Genomic DNA, 18,173 nt, shown 5'->3' on the forward strand with positions numbered 1-18,173 from the left:
AATTTATTACGCCTCTTGGTCATCATTATTCCCGGTGCAAGGCTCTGTGTGTTTCCTGTCCGACCACGCAGTACATTGTGGGTACGGTCATGGTAATAGAGTTTATGTGCATTTTACGATTGGTCGAAGCGGTAAACTGTTCCCGCTGGGAAAATGCCTATCCTTACTCATTCAATTAATTAAAACACTGCTTTGGGTAGATGGTGAATCTGGTGCGTACTCAACTGTTTCCTTGTTATCTGTTTTAAATAATAAGGTGATTGGGGGTGAAGATAAAAATAATAAGGACATAAATGTTTCGTCATTGGAACACATGTTTTAAGTTGTCGAAGGATTGGAAAGTAAAAATAAACATTCGAAGTGATAAACGTGAGAATTGATTAAAATTATTTCCCAGTTCAGCGTCAACAACGACCATATATTTTGAAAAACATAATAATGAGCATTTCTATCTATATAATGTTTTACCATTACGTCTAGTAGTCAATTTCAATTAAATAACAAATATTTCATGATTGAATCAAATCAATTCGATCAAAAAATGTGAATACCGAAATATGTTCATTTTAATTACACTCATATCTATCATATCTATCAAGCCTACAAAATTAAACTGGAATCCAAAGGGTCCAACATTGAAAAGAACAACATTAATTCAACCGTGAAGGCAAGAAAGGGGCGAGACTTGCAAAATTTTAATTGTCTGACGTTGCTCATCCATTTTCTTTGTCGTGGACAGCAACTGTGGATGGTGCTCGTCATCCTAAATCAATAATGGCATCCCTTCATTTACAGCGGCTCGTGTTAAAATGTCCATTTTAAAGTGAGTTGATATAGAATGTTTACATTTTCAGTCAGTGTTGTCTCATCATTTTGTATAAATATACTTCGTTTGTTTCTGTCGATAGGAGAAAAAAGTTGCTCCATTAAAAGTTCTTATTTTCTAACCAAAGCTGGCAGATTATGAGCTAACGCCTACGCCCCGAGATACTTTGTATACTTGTGGCTTATTTCGAGGGTAAACATAGGTTACGATATGTTTGTTTCCCACACAAAATCCTTGACAAGGACGGAATGCATGCTAATGAGACCGTGTTTTTGTTTTTCATTCTAATGTATTACTTGTTGGCGGGATGTATTGCTCCTACATGTCAGGGATCGAAATGTCTGGGGGAAAAAGATATTTATGTGAATAATCTCATCATCATGAAACTAGACTAGCTATAATTTCCAATGGATGGTTCTGTGAAGTGGATCCGGCATAAATGTGGAATATGGAATACTTTCAACATGATTGTATAGTAAAAAAAAATAATTAAACTAAAATGAATGCCCTTCTTGATGATATAATGATGATATAATTCATTAGGCTTGTTTGTCATCCCTTGCGATTTTAGATTAGCGATCAATATTCGTTGTTTGTCGAACTCTTTTTACACCTTTCCAGGTTTTGTCATTGATATTTCACAAAATTTTTCCCTAGTAACATGATTTGTCAACAATATTCTGTCATAAAAAAAGTGACAATTCAGTTCTCATTTTCCCTACACCAAAAAGAGTTTTAGGTGTTATCAATCATTGCATTAACTATATTTTTGAAAGTGACACGTGATAGAAACATTTTACTACTTCAAAATTGACTAGATGGTGTTCCAATTTTCATTCTTCAATAAAGTTCTATCCATGTCTAACCTCTACACAAGACATGTTTTTTCATTGTAACATTTTCCACCATTGACAGAATGGTCTGGAAACTCTTTGTTATTACTTCGCAAGAAAAGTAAACAAACATTACATGTCTTCCTGACCAGTCTAGGAGATGAATATGGGGTGAAAAGTTCACCAAACAAAACGTAACGCAGATGTATCCCACAGCATCAAATAGGTTTGGGGATGATAAATCGGATCTCGGAGAGAAGAAACATGAAACACTCATAGGAAGATGGTGGTGAGGAAAACACGACCGAGGTTGGGAAAGTTTCAAATCGATTTCTTCTCTAATGAATGTGGTGGCAAAATGTTTTCTACTGTTTCGGTAGAGTGAACTGTAAATCGGCGGTGGAATGAGATTTTTTGACGTAGAACTACGTCTTTCATTAAGGGTGTCAAATCAGAAAACAGGTCACGTTTTTATGAAATAAAGTTAACGTTAATAACTATTTTTGCCGCGAACGGATTTCGGCGATTTACATACTAAACGAATCGGAAATTCCGTAAGATTTGTTTAATATGCCATACATTAGAATACCCTTGTTAGTAAATGGTTAAAATTCATGAAAACTTTAAGTGTTTCTATTTTCCCATACATTTGTTCTGTTCATTTGAGTGCTTTCCCGAACAGAGCTATCAATAACGAGCAACTTATCGACGACCAACGGAGGGGAAATCGTAGGATTTAAAGTCTCCGTGAACAAAGGAAAAGTAGAAGAATGAAGGGGAATACTTGCCTAGAGTATAAACAGTGGATCTCGCTGAGGCAAACTTTCATTCGGCATCGGACTGTTGAGTAATCCAGTTCACTTTGCGTTCGCTGCGCTTCGATCTAAGTTTGGACCCCACCAGTGGTAATCCAACTTGGAAATCGTCGTTTGATTTTTCTGTTCGTTTTTCGCGTTATTCGTATCGTGTGTTCTTCTTTCCGCGTCATAAATTGGACGCTTCGCGTAGTGTGCGATGAGCAAGAAGAAGAGGAAGGCAGGCTCGAGCCCTGCAAAAAACGAACGCATTGCCAGGGGCAATAAAATTTCGAGGTAAGCGTCATCTAATGATGCACGCGGTGTTGGTGCAGTGAGAAGCGCTCGCACTGAACCGAGCCTTCGCGAATGTGACACCGCACCGAACAACAGCGAAGTAGGCGATTTCGGCGCGTCGGTCGAAGATGTAAACGCCCAGGCAGCAACCAAAATCAAGCTCCCCCGCTGGTGGTGAAGGCGGTCGCTCTTGACAAACTCATCAGAGAATTCGCATCGATGGGTGTTACAGCAGAGTACAAGCTGTGTTGCATAATTCGGTCTTTTTCCAAGCAGTTAACATTGTTTATTTTCCGTCTTCATAAGGGCTTCGTTTGTGCATTTGAGAATGCATCAATGCATTAAACTGACGTTATGGCGAAGCAGACGTTAAGGTTGTGCACCAAAAAATTATTTGGGAATACTAAGCATCTTGTATTCTTACTGGAATGTTATAAGTTATTTGAGTTCGCGTGCCAGTCGCAAAACTGCCTTCAACATGGATTGCATTTGCGCTAATATTGATCATAATGAAGCATTGCTACTGTTTTCGAGGTTGTTATTAACAAAAAGAGTTTATTTCTCTTGTATAGTCATCTACAAAGTAAATGTTCTGGAATTTTGTATGTGATTAGGTTTTGCTTGCCAGTAGCAAAACTTCCTCCACTAAGGGAGACAGCTGCGCTTCTCTCGAGCATGAGAAAGTAATGCAACTCTTTTCGAGGCCAGTAATATTAACAGAAGCGTTTCTTTTGAGAATAGCGCAAAATGATAAGAAATGTTTATATTGCTAGTAGTTTCAAGCCACCAATGTATGACTCTGTATGCATGCTATGGTGAACGCTTGTTTGGCGCTTGGTTTACGCTTAGTTTGTACGAACGATATCTAGAGGTGCGATTCCTTTGAGGCAATACTAAATAACATGTAGCATGATATTTGATACTTGCAAGTGTTGTCATTGTTGTTGTTTACATGCGGTGCCAAAGATATATTGATGAAGTTATGAGATATGGAATAATGGTGCTGGTGCAACATGTATATAATCGACTGTAGCCGAGTCTATCTCAATTTCGAAAAAGGCCACCGGAATAGCCTTCGAGGTAAATTTTCAATGCATTGACATGAAATAAATGGCGACATACGATTGTTTTGCGAGGGCAATAATGAATCATCAATCAATTATCGTCAATTATCGATTCTACAATGAAAAAATCATTTCAGCGATTATTCTACTAAGCAGTTGTTTCTAAAATTTCACAGCATTATAGAATAATATCCGAAGGTATAAACAAGCGACTTATATAAAATAACAGCGTAGTTCTACGTCAACAATGCGGTCGTATGTTGGACACAACCTCCTATAATTTTTTAATTGTTCCAAACCAATTAGCTATATTAAGTTTGGTTAGTGAGTGCTTTGCTGTTACTGTTCTTAGTTTATGTTGAAATGGAAGAAAACTTTCCGACTACCATGAAAATATGAAAATCTGTCTTGTTATGATTCGTATGATGTTTATAATATAACATGAAATCTATGTGAACTTCACCCTACACAGAGCGTTTGCTGTTATTACGACCCATACTTTTTTTCTAACTTCCTGATGAGTTTATCTTAATGTACAAGATGTATTAATAATATTTAAGTATACATTAAAAACGTTATTTGAAAAATCCTCCTGGTAATTTGCATTTCATCCATTGGTTGCATATCATGAATCGTGAAACAATTACACGTCGGACTCGATTATATACAGACTCGATTATTTTATATTTCAAATATGACTTATTCCAAGAAAAAAATGTTACCTTTCAACGATAAGGTGAAATTTAAGTGGCTTTTATATGTACAGTGGGATAAAAATAGCGATTTTTGAAAATGTTGCTGGAATTTTCACCAGGAATTGTTTATATCGATATTGCAGCGAAATTAAAATAGAAAGAAGTTAGGTGTCAAAGAACAAATTGTAGAACGATTAGAAAGCTTTATTTTAGTTGATAAGAACAATCAAATTCAATATAATTTTTTAGGATAAAATTAATAATAACACATTAGAAATTACTAACATTGAAGTTTTTTACTTCCAAAATGTTATTTAAATCCACTAATTTAGATGTTTCACAACTATATCCTGTACTAAATTTTCTCATCTTTCAAATAGAAACAACATAATTGTATTCTGTAGCGTACTTTTTAATGTAGAGCCAGTTTGAGACAACAGTGTCCGAAACAAAAAAAAAGTTCTATAACTCTGTTGAAATTCGTACATATTCGTGGAAGAATTTTTTTTCATGAAATATGATCTTCTTTCACCCCCCGAATGAATTAGGATTTTTTTTATATGGGAAAGGTATTTTATGACTTTAAGTGGATGAATAAAAAAATAAACTCTTCTTTCATATATACGAAAAATATATGCATTAAAAACGATAAAAAAAAATATTTTTGACCCGATTATATACAGGATCTGATAATATACAGTGGAAATAAATCCGGAACTGTATATAATCGAGTTCGCCTTGCATTCGAAGGCATCCGAAAAAGAACAATGTATGTATATACAGCCATCCCATGCCAAACCGATATAGTGGTTCTCAGATTTTCGTCAATTTTAGGGTGGTCCAAAAAACATTTTTTCGCATTTTTTCCAAAAATGACTTTTTTCAAAAATTCATAACTTTTGAACTACTAAAGGGTGTGTCACATCAAATTGCATCACGGATAAAACGCTGTAGAAATTCGCCCAGTAGAACGATCCTTTTGAAAATTTTAGACAGTAAAATAAAAACTATTAAATAACTTTTGGCATTTTCTTTTATTCATACTTCGAGCCCAAGCCCGTATGCTCGCACCTTCCTCTTTACCCCGTCCATAAGGTTCTGTACAACGTCAGGTTGTAGTTTTTTTTGAACAGAAATCCATTTTCTCTTGAAGTCCGCCTCCGATTTGACAACTTTTGGGTTCTTCAGAAGGGCCTGCTTCATAATCGCCCAATATTTCTCTACTGGGCGAAGCTCCGGCGCGTTGGGCGGGTTCATTTCCTTTGGCACGAAGGTGACCCCGTTGGCTTCGTACCACTCCAACACGTCCTTTGAATAGTGGCACGAAGCGAGATCCGGCCAAAAGATGGTCGGGCCCTCGTGCTGCTTCAATAGTGGTAGTAAGCGCTTCTGTAGGCACTCCTTAAGGTAAACCTGCCCGTTTACCGTGCCGGTCATCACGAAGGGGGCGCTCCGCTTTCCGCAAGAGCAGATCGCTTGCCACACCATGTATTTTTTGGCAAACTTGGATAGTTTCTGCTTGCGAATCTCCTCCGGAACGCTGAATTTGTCTTCTGCGGAGAAGAACAACAGGCCCGGCAGCTGACGAAAGTCCGCTTTGACGTAGGTTTCGTCGTCCATTATCAGGCAATGCGGCTTCGTCAGCATTTCGGTGTACAGCTTCCGGGCTCGCGTCTTCCCCACCATGTTTTGCCTTTCGTCGCGGTTAGGAGCCTTCTGAACCTTGTATGTACGCAGGCCCTCCCGCTGCTTGGTCCGCTGGACGAATGAACTTGACAAATTCAGCTTATTGGCGACATCCCGGACCGAACTTCTCGGATCACGTCTAAACTGCTTAACTACGCGCTTGTGATCTTTTTCACAGACGGAGCATCCATTTTTGCCGTTCTTCACCTTCCGGTCGATGGTTAGGTTCTCAAAGTATCGTTTTAGTACTCTGCTGACCGTGGATTGGACGATTCCCAGCATCTTACCGATGTCCCGATGTGACAACTCCGGATTCTCGAAATGAGTGCGCAGGATTAATTCACGACGCTCTTTTTCGTTCGACGACATTTTTCCAAATTTACGAAAAATTGACAGTGAAGCATGGCCAACGTGATCTATACACTCTTATCTGATTATAAGCGAAAGCTGAAGATATAATTCCTAAAAATTAAATTTCTACAGCGTTTTTTCATGATGCAATTTGATGTGACACACCCTTTAGACCGATTCAGATGATCGATACATCAAATTAAAGTCAATCACCTGGTCTTTTTTGAAAAAATATTATACCTGGATTTGAATTCTGCTCTCGTTATTATTGATTGTATTCGTTTTTTATTGTTTTCATAGTGTCGTGACCAAATGCGCTATAGTTTTTTATATTTTTTCTGGAAGGCTGAGGGTTTTTCACATAACATATCTCGAAACCAGAAAGGCGTTTGTTTTCGTTTTTGAGCTATGATTTTTCAAAGTTATCCGATGATCCAAAAAATAATTTTGCCCTTTTTCCCAAAAATGGCTTTCCTCAAAAATTTATTACTTTTGAACTACTAGACCGATTCAGATGATCGACATATCAAATTAAAGTCTACTAGCTATCTTTTTTTTAAAAAAAATAGTATTCGGATATATTATGTGAAAAATCTCAGCTTTGAGGAAAAATATGACGCTCTTGGTCCCGAAAAGATGTAAGCTATAAAAAACATATATAATCAATAATTACGAAAACAAAATCCATTTTTATTCAGAGTGTAATGTTTTTTCAAACAAGACTAGCTAATTGGCTTCAATTTGATACGTCGATCATCTAAATAGGTCCAATAGATCAAAGGTTATGATTTTTAGTAGTGGAAAAAATGGGAAAAAATGATTTTTTGGACCATCGGCTAACTTTGAAAAATCATAACTCAAACACGAAAACGAACGCTTCCCTGGTTTCGAGATATGTTATGTGAAAAATCCTCAGCTTTCTTGAAAAAATATTAAAAAAAAAAAAAAACTATAGCGCCTTTGGACTATGAAAACAATAAAAAAACGAACACAATCAATAATAACGAAAGCAGCCATACAAATAAAACACAAATTTCTACATTACTCGAGAATTATTCAAGCAAATGAAATGAAATTTGACATATGGAGGTTTTAGGGTACAATAAATGATTCTATGGCAGTAATATACTCCTTCTCCCTCATTGAGGAGGGGCTGCCATACACATATTCCAACCAAACATGGCAATTGAAAATTTTCTGGAAACTCCAAAATCCAAATGTTAGTCCATTTGATGTTTGCGGTAACGAAATTGATCTTCGTTCGAAAGTGGAAATGGATTTTAGTGTGATGAAACGCACTCCTATATCGTCTTCTATCTATATATAAATAAATATATATATATATATATATATATATATATATATATATATACAAATATAATAATATAAAAATGAATCACCGAATGTAGTTATCACAGTAAAAAACCCATGAACGGCGATTAGTAGGAAAACGTGGATGTGATAACGAACGATAAATTTTGGGCGGAACTAAGTTGCTTTGTGCTTTCACTTCCAAGGCTAAAACCCGCCCTAAATTTATCTTTCATTTTCACATCCACGTTTTCTTACTAAGCGCTGTTCATGGGTTTTTTACTATTAAATTTCAGTACTTCCACCAATACTTATAATATCAAATTATTTTCAGACACAATTCTCGTGCAAGATTTTTCATCCAATATGATAGAATGAAGACAGACCTAAATCGCACAAATATATATATATATATATATTATTTATATATTATTTCTTGATTTCTCTAAACTTGTGAATTGAACAATTTCGAACATGAATTACGTGAAGACCTCAACCTCAACGGTTTTAAATTTCTTTCCGTACGACTTCAACTCGAAATATTTACTTAATCCATTGCATGCCAATCCGCATCAGAAATCCGTGCACATCGTGCGCATCGCAACAATTATAATAAAAACCCAAGAACGAAATTGCATCGTGATATAATTTAATCCAATGAAAAGCCAGGAGAAGGTTTGTCAAGCAATTTCGAGTGGGAAATGTTTTCACACTCTTTCTCGATCTCGACCGAAAGTGTATTATATTTCATTTCACATTTATTAACATAATTTATTTCACACATAACAAAGATTGCTTGTTCTCCATTCTCACTACAGATTAGAATGTCCAAAAAGTACATTGAACTGGAATGAATCGTAACGAGATTCCTGTTGACGAAAGAAAACAGAAAAGATCTCTGCCCAGACAGAGTGGTCTGGAAGATTGGCTGAATTGGGAGGAAATAAAATATTTCTATGAAAAGATGTGTATTTTCTACATTGTTTTCCTCCTCCTAAAAATGAAGAAGCTAAAAATAAACAGAACTGATATCGTGCCGACCACTTTCATTGGGTGGTTATCTTCTGGTCGATCCCATGGCTCGAAAGGCACCATCTGGAAGAACCATAGTCAAAAGCGATCCTATCGTCTGGGGAAATGAGGTGTGGGTGATGCAAAGGAGGCGTTCTGCCCAATCTCCTTATTGGCCGGTCTACCTGATGGAAATACAGCTGTGAAATTGAACCTTCGTTATCTTAGCATTACTCTTTTAAGGTTCGGCACACATAATTCTTCTCGTCAAAGTAGACTCCTGCGTTTTCTGGTCGGAAGCGGAACTAGATAGAGGACAAGCCCAGAATTGGGCTTTCCCTGTTTGAGTCCACTGTGGCGAGGGAAATGACTTTTCCCCATTTCTGTACAATAATTCATTTCAATGAAAGCATTGTTGCAAAGCTATTGTTGTTGTCATTCTTCTCAAGGCGGTGAAATTTACTGCTGAAAGGTGTCGAGTCTTTGCCAGCACATGACCCTAATCGGATGAAAAATTAGGTATGGAGCAAGAATTTATTTGCGTGAGATTTTCGTTGGCGTTTTGATTCCAGGAAGGAACACAATAATTCGTTTTGATTGCCTTGCCATTACTTGTGTAAGTGTGTACGAGGGGTAATTTATATATTCATCGTGTTAAATACTACTTCGGAAGAATGAGTGATGAAAATGTTGTGCTTATGGTTTGATTCATTCCTAGAGAAATATGTGTTCCTTTATTGCTCCTTCGCAAAACATTTCGAAAACAATGGAAAGAAAATAAAATATATTGTTTATAGAAATTATTCGTTTGTAAGAATACGAGTTGTGCTTTCTCGTTTATTCAGTTTGTTTTGAATATTTAAAAGTACATGACCATGTAGCAGAGTGACAATATGAAAATGAATCATGTGAACATCTGAAACAAAAACACTCAACCAAAACATTCATAGTTTTTGATTAGAAATTAATTGATTAGATAAATTAGAAATTTACAACAGAGCGTGGTTGCTCAATTCTCTATCAAACTAATTAATAAAAAAATCTTTATTTCTGATATTATAATAATTTTGATCTCAACTATTGGGATGGAGTTCAAAAAGTATCAATTCACATACAGTTCAATCATAGCAGCTCGACGGGATGAATTCTATGTAACAACTTCCGGTCTACAGTGTTCATCGTTTCCAATGAGAACACGTCAAAGAGCTCAGTAATCTGCTTCACGTGCAGAAGCCAATTAATCCGTAACTTGTTTACGAACAATATTTCCAAGTAGATTAATAACCATTAATTTCAACTTCTCGCGTAATTAATCATTGCTTCCAGAAATTTCAGGCAACTCATTTGAGATTAGTTAGCCATAATTGAAGACAATTCGTAGTATTGAAGACTTTTTTCTTAACTTTTTTCATTATTTCTATGGTGAGTTTCATCCAAGTAATAAACAATTACTTGTAAAAAATCATCAATCATAATTAAACATAAATCGTTATCTGGTGCGATTTATAGCTATTTGCATAGATTGACGGAAAAAATTAAACTGCTAGGATGAAGATAATTTCTCGCGTAGCTTTTGAACTCTTTTAAACTTTCGAACGCAACTCATTCACTTACTCTCTCTCGATAGCCACGGCATTGCGGGCAGATTTTGCTCCAGTTTTGCCACATAGTTTGCTAATCTGATTCCCTTCTACACTCCTGATCGTCGAACACATCAGGAAATGCGTCTAGCGCTGAGTTATTAACGAAAGAGAATATTTTTAAGGAGAATCGATCAACGCATATGGGTCCTTTTCAAAAGTTTCGCGAGATTCGTAATGTGGTATAGGGTCCTATTATAGAGGAAGGAGGATCGGACCGTCGTCGGGTGTAGACATAATTTTTCTTCGCTCCGCGTCAGCTGGTGTGCAATTCGAAAATCGGCGAAAAAGTGATCTTTCCAAAATGGAAAAAGTATTGAAAACATTGTGTGCCTTTGCAAGTGACGTTCATATTTCTGAAGAAAAAGTTGTGCGCGTTTATTCACGATTAATTATAATGCGGACGGGATTTTGTTATCGTGTGTTCTTTTTCCTCCATTTTAATACGAAGTGTGTGTGTGTTTGTGTGCCGCAGTGAATGTATCACCGAGGGAGAATCTGCAGGCGTTATGCGATGGCCAAATCGCGAGCTAAGTTTTTTTTTATTTGTATTCTCTTAAGCAGTATTTCAGATGAAAGTTTGGAAGCGATATGAGGTGCAAGTCTCTTTGATTCTCGCGTACCACGGACTCTCTGCTCTTAAAGATCACACGCTGTTATGTGCGGTGACGTTCCTAATTGTGTGTATGTGTTGAGAGGGTGTTTGTTTTGTTGAGCTAAGTGGAGCTGTTTTTCTCAAAGTCTCTCTTCTCTTCTCCAGCAAGGTTCTCTTCTCTATCACACATACATCATACTGGTTTCATTTGATTTGCATTGGCTGCCGTACCGCTGCAATTCTGTGTATTCGTCTGCTTTTCGCAATTGCATACGATTCGGTCGCATTTTCGTTCATAGGTGCATCGAATCTTTGAGCGCCATTTCGCGGTGGGGACGAGATGATTTGTATGCAAGGTTAAATACACTTCGTCTTGTTTTCGCCGTTGGGTGGCGTTCATGGTCAGGTCCAGGGTTTAATTATGTTAGAGATTTTAAATTTCATAATTTGAGTCAGAAGGCTCTAATTTCAGTTTTCATTTGGAGTGAGTTAGTTGAAAGCATTTATATATTTATATTAGTTTTTTGGTTCCTGGTTTTTAAATTCCAGGCACTAGAATGAGTTTATAAACTCAGATTAGAGGTTCTTCATCCGTTGTTGAGTAGTAAAATGAAAATATGTACGGTTTGGTTTCGGATGTTTTACAAAATGTGACTACTGTCTAGTCGAATTGCTGAGTATTTTTTATTTATACAATAAATATATTTGGGAGCTGGGACCGACACTGATGTTGTGCGGACGCTCTTGATGCGCACCGAATGGAGGGCGCGGCGGGAGAAAGTCGGGGCATAACGTGTTGAAATCTAAATATTAAAAATTAAAGAACGCAAAAATAAAAATTGTTAAAATTCTAAAAGTCTAAGAATCAAAAAAATAAAATCTGAAAATCTGAGAATTTCAAAAAAAGTTTCAAAATTCTAAAATTTAAAAATTTGAAAACTTTAAAATTGAAAATTAAAAGTTAAAAAATTTAAATATTAAAAAAATAAAATTTAAGATTTTAGAATCACATCACTTACCGCAGTGAATCCTGATTTTTTCTTAACCATTCCCACTAACAACTATCCCTTCCATGATAAACGCTAGGGAACCACGCTATAGAGGCGACCCTTCTGGCCTTCGGGCGGCGAATATCATATTAACATTCCTTCCCTTCCCCTGGTGACTGTAAGGACGTGGCCGGCGTCGTTATTGACCATTTAAAGTTTGAATCGCCGAAAATTGCACAACGAGAATGATTTGCTAGTCCCAAGCGTCATTCTGTGTGTTCTTTGTGCAATTTGGTTGGTTCAGGTCAATCACGGAGAGCAACTACGAATTGTACAGTCTACCCAAGCTCAAGCTCAAGTGGTATAGGGTCGAGGTGATAAGAATTTTGCTCGTTAGCTCTGTTTTACTATTATAGAAATCGAGCAATTCGATACCAACGAGCGAGTGATAGCTATCGATGCAAGTGTCAGAACTTCTCGAGTTTTGACGTAGGACTACGTCTTTCATTTCTATACCGGGGTGTAAAATCAAAGTTTCGAAAACGAAAGCGTTACGCCGGAGACCAAGATTTTGAGTGTTAATAGCTCCTAAACAACTGAACGAAATGGTATGATAAACACTTCATTCGATAGATAAAATGTCTACGCGTTCTATACTTGTTACTTTCTGATCCAAAAACTTGTTTCAATAGTCTTAAATTTGCTTTCAAAATAGGCTATTGAAATCACCAATCGGTATATAAGCGAGCGCCGCTCGGAAATCCACTCAGTTCTAATTGAACAGCGATTGGAGCATATTGTCGCTGTTGTGGTGAAGCTCTTCATTTATCATGAAAGCGCGGATGAACGGTGTCACCAAGAGCCTGTTTGTGCACCTTAGGCCAGAAGGGAATCCATCAGGAGGAGAGTGATGCTACAAACGGTTCCCCGGGAAGATCTCGAAGCAGCCGCTACACACACACATACACGCACGGAATTCTTTCCGTTTGGATCGAGAAAGATCCGGAAAATAATCTGCCAGTTCCTCTAGGAATTTAAAAATACATTCATGTGAAAGAGTTTATTTGAATGTTTTCTATCCATGTAACACTGTGACCAAATATGTTTCAATCAAGTGCTATTATCAAGTGGTGGGCTTCCAGTATCGAGGAAAATGTGGAAATATCTAATCGTTACTGAAAATAATCTGCCAGTTCCTCTGGCAGATTATCTGGGAATTTAAAATTACATTCATATGAAAGAGTTTATTTTAATGTTTTCTATCCATGTAACACTGTGACCAAATACATTAGGTTTTGTGATTTTTCAATCAATCGCAATCAACAGGATAGCTTCTGAAGATTATTCTTCCCCATCAGTAGGATATTTCCGTATCCAATATTGGATGCATAAAACCGTGTGCCACCAACGTAACGCTCTCGTTTTCGAAGTTCTCCAAATATTCATTCATTCTGAATGAATTCAGATTCAACTTCATACAAATGATCTCTAAATCAACGATAGTCCTACGTCACCCTTGCGGTTATACCATAGATATAACCCACTTCCTGTTTTATGGTTCGCTTGTTGCATATCTTCAGAGAATTATTTTGTTTTGGTTTGCGTCCTTGACATTTTCATTTGGGAAACATTTCAGAAACGCTTGAATATATGCAATTTTCAACACATGTTCGTTTGTTTTGATCAGTATTTGTTTTACGGTGCTGCCAGAATAGTCTAAACAAGGTAAGTGTTCAATCCAGCATTATTTATATTAATCATGTTATAATTTAGAATGCAGAACTTACTTCCAGAGCATATTTTAGTGGCTGAAAATGAGTGCACAGACAAAACACCACCAGTTTGAACGACTCGTTGAACTAATGAAAGCGAATGTAAACATTGCTCGAGGTATTTGTGGAGGCAGTTCAAATAGAATCTCAGTTAAGGAAACGTGGAAGGAATTCATTGAGGAGCCTCATGCACTGAGACCATCAATGTGTCTTGGTTCAGAATGGCAGAAAGTAAGTGTTTCTTCTACGATCCATATAACTTCATAAGTAAATTTTATCATATTCTTTGAATTACTATCAACCGAATTTCCTACCTAAAAATTGCATATTTCTGCTGGCGTACATTTGTACGTGTTACTTTTGACAGCAATTTTCTTTTTCATTGCTATACTATACCAAACTTTGCTAAAGCTGAAATGTTTTGCAAAACAATAATTTTTTTTTTAAATTACAGATTTGGATTGACATGAGGTGAAAGGTAAAGAAAACACTAGCACACAACAAGCGCGAATTTAGGGCCACAGGTGGTGGCCCAATACAATAAAGCTATTGACGCCGCTACAACAAGAAATCGACGCTAAAAGAGAATCACATGCAACAAGCAAATATTTTGTCAAGAAAAGTGGGATTCAAGCGTGACTCCTTACGAATTCCATAGATTGCAGTTGTGAAAATACATGAGAAATTTCATTTTCTAATAATTATATTTTTTGTGAAGCAAATTGTTCCATGATGTCGTTTTTATTACACATCCATGCATGCATTACGTCTAGTAAGCTTCATACGTCGAGGAAATATCAGTTTTCTCCAAAACATAACCATATTAACACTTTTGGAAATATAGATATTTATAATTTTCATAGCAGATGTCTCAAAAAAAGATTTGGCATCCATTCTATAGTGCTTTGTGAAACATTTCAAACTCGTTTCAAAATATTTTAGCACGGCTACTAACATTCGAGCAGAGTAACGAATCGAGCTGTTTTCCTCGATTTCTATTCCAGATTTTACTCGGTGTGATAGTGATGGTGATTGTATCGAATCCTCGATTCGATTTCTATAATAGGGCCCATAGTGTCACAAATATTATAATGAGAGCACGAGATTCAATTTCCGATCTAATCAGTTTTTTGTCAAAGAAAGTTCTGCCTATATGCGCTGGTAGATGCGTATTCTAGAACTTGTCACTTATAATTAGTCCAAGACATGTTATGTCAAAATCGTTATGCAATATGTTGTGTTATATACCATTAGACAGGAAATTTGTTCAGCATTCTTTTTTTTTTTGCTTGAGACATGAACAGTGAATATAGTAAAAAAAGGTTAACAATTTGACGATTAAAATGGGTATGTTTTCCTTCGATTGCACTAACAACTCGCTTTCCTCCCCGACGCATCGAGCAAACTTTTTGCCTAAATTCGGGCGTTAGTTCATAATGTGAGTTGATGCGTATAATGAATTATTCTCCATTTACCGATGATAGGCATTTATCAGTTATTGTATTGTATGTTGCCCAATCAATTCGTTCTAAATTCACATTTTCATCGTGTAGGTCTTGCTACTAACAGTTTATGTAATTGTGGTTCAAAATGTCATAACATCGAGCATGTTGTTCGCAACTAATGAATTTAACTGGCTGCTGATTTAGAAGATCGAAAGGGTATACTCACGCATATCAGATTATGATAGCTTGAGTATTCGCGATCTTAATATTATGCTTCCCTTATATGTCTTCTTAAGAAACCCGCTTCACTTCTTCGAATACACATGCCCATTCTCCTTTCACTTTCCTAAACATAAGTAGAACTTAGCACCCAATGAGATCAATTCACTTCAGCAGCTACACGAACTTCCCAAGAGAGCACTTATGGCTATAGAATACTCAATGCTTCAATGGTATTTTTGTGTACATTTTTGAACAGAATGTGGTTCCGGATTCTACCACGTTATCTCTTCTAAACTAAGTTCTAAGTTTAAGTATACAAGTTCATACAGGAAACAGTTTTTCAGGGCTTCCATTCGATGTATCAAAAGAGAGAAAAAAAAACAGATTTAGAACAATAAAAAAACTAAATTCAAATGCAATTATTACACACAATCGGGGTCCTATGTTAAGATCCCGTTCGTGCCCTTAGGCTCAACCCCATCCCAACATTCTTAATCATTGATTTTCAGAAAAAAAAACTTGGAGGGGTCATAGAAACATTTCTTATACCCAAAAACCGTCACATCCCAAATTGTGCTTGATTAGTTCTCGAGGAATGCAGAAATTTGTGTTTCATTTGTATGGCAGCCCCCCTTAAAGAGGGGGGGTTGGAGAGTCTAACAACCATAGAATCATTTATTGCACCCTAAAACCTCCACATGCCAAATTTCGTTTCATTTGATTGATTAATTCCCGATTAATGTAGAAATTTGTGTTGAATTTGTATGGCAGCGTTTCATCGTCATCATGAATTTGTATGGCATCGGCGTTTCTGAGGAACAGGTATAGATGAAGCAGAAGAACAGGATCACGGCTACCTAAGATATCCCGGACGGGGATATCCGATTGTATGCCTTGTGCTCTCAGTGCTCTAGAGAGCTGAGAGCGAGCAGTATGGAACCGGATACACGACCAGACAACATGCTCGATGTCGTGGTAGCCATCGCCACAATCACAAAGATTGTTTGCTGCGAGCCCAATGCGATAGAGATGCGCGTTTAGGTAGTAGTGATTGGACATAAGCCGAGATATCACGCGAATGAAATCACGACCTACATTCAATCCCTTGAACCATGCACTCGTCGAGACCTTAGGGATAATCGTGTGTAACCGAACTCATCTTCACTCCACATGCGCTGCCAACTAACGAGTGTGTCCTGACGAGGAATGTGAAAAAATTCGTTATAAGCAATTTGCCTTTCAAAAAGTGTGCCTTCTGAAGCACCCACCTTAGCTAGCGAGTCCGCCTTCTCATTCCCCGGAATCGGAATGTTGATCGGTTCTGTAGTTTCCGGGTCCATAAGAATCAGAGAGACAGACAGACAGAAATCCATTTATATATATATATATATATATATATATATATATATATATATATATATATTTTTTTTACTAATCAACTCAATATATATATATTGAGTTGATTTGTAAAAAAATGGGTTAGTTCACATTTTTTTTTTGAAGAACTGAAAGAAAAAAGAAATCGTTTTTTCTTTGGCTATGGTAGAGATATATAGGAATTGGTGTTTGATGCAAATGTTGACATAGGGCCTGATTCTCGAATACACTTCACGGTGGAAACAAAATAAACGGCACGCCATTGAACTACGTTTTACGAGTTAGTGAAGTGTCGAAGATAATAATGAGTTTTCAGGCAGAATGAGCACTTTTCAAATACAAAATCATTAATGAAAATTAACTTCTCCGTATCAAAGTGGTATTCAATGTGAGTGGAAAACTTTGTTTTCTTCGTGTAATGTAATTGTAATGTAATGTAATGTAATGTAAATCTCATACAAAAATTTCATCTGAAGATAATTTGATATTATAATGATAAGTTTAGTGGGAAACTAATCTCGTATCCCGATGTCGACACCGTACCGTTGTCATCGCGGATACGTTTCTTTCCGTTTCCACCGTGAAGTGTATTCGAGAATCAGGCCCATAATGTTCTGAACAATTTTCAGGTGGGTTTTGGTGAGATTAAATAGATGTATACTAATAAACAAATCTATAAAAAGTTTTTCTAAGATCGAAACAAATCGAAAGCAAAAAAATCGATATTCTCGATTTTCTTGGAAATCGTAACGGAAAACATCGAACGTCTAAGAATCGATCCGTGATCACCCAAACCTGCACGTTCGCAATAAAAATTTAGCACTGTCCACTCGCGAGTTAGTTGAACTATTCAACTATCTCGATTCCACGGTGTGTGTCTTGTGAATTGTCCTGAAACAAATCGGAGTATGTCTCGACATCATCGACAGGAAACCCGGAAGTGACAGAAAGAGAAAAGCAGCTGATCATGAAACCTAAACCACTAATTTGGTTTTTTTTTCAAACGGAGATGTCTCCGAGAAACGCGGCAAAAGTTTCAATGATATGCCTTAATACAAACCGAAATTTCGTCTCGGATATTAATCATGTCAATAATTGTAAAGGGTTTGTCACATCAAATTGCATCACGGAAAAAACGCTGTAGAAATTCGCCCAGTAGAACGATCCTTTTGAAAATTTTAGACAGTAAAATAAAAACTATTAAACAACTTTTGGCATTTTCTTTTTATTCATACTTCGAGCCCAAGCCCGTATGCTCGCACCTT

This window comes from Toxorhynchites rutilus, chromosome 3 (genome assembly GCF_029784135.1).
Source record: "Toxorhynchites rutilus septentrionalis strain SRP chromosome 3, ASM2978413v1, whole genome shotgun sequence".
NCBI lineage: Eukaryota > Metazoa > Arthropoda > Insecta > Diptera > Culicidae > Toxorhynchites > Toxorhynchites rutilus.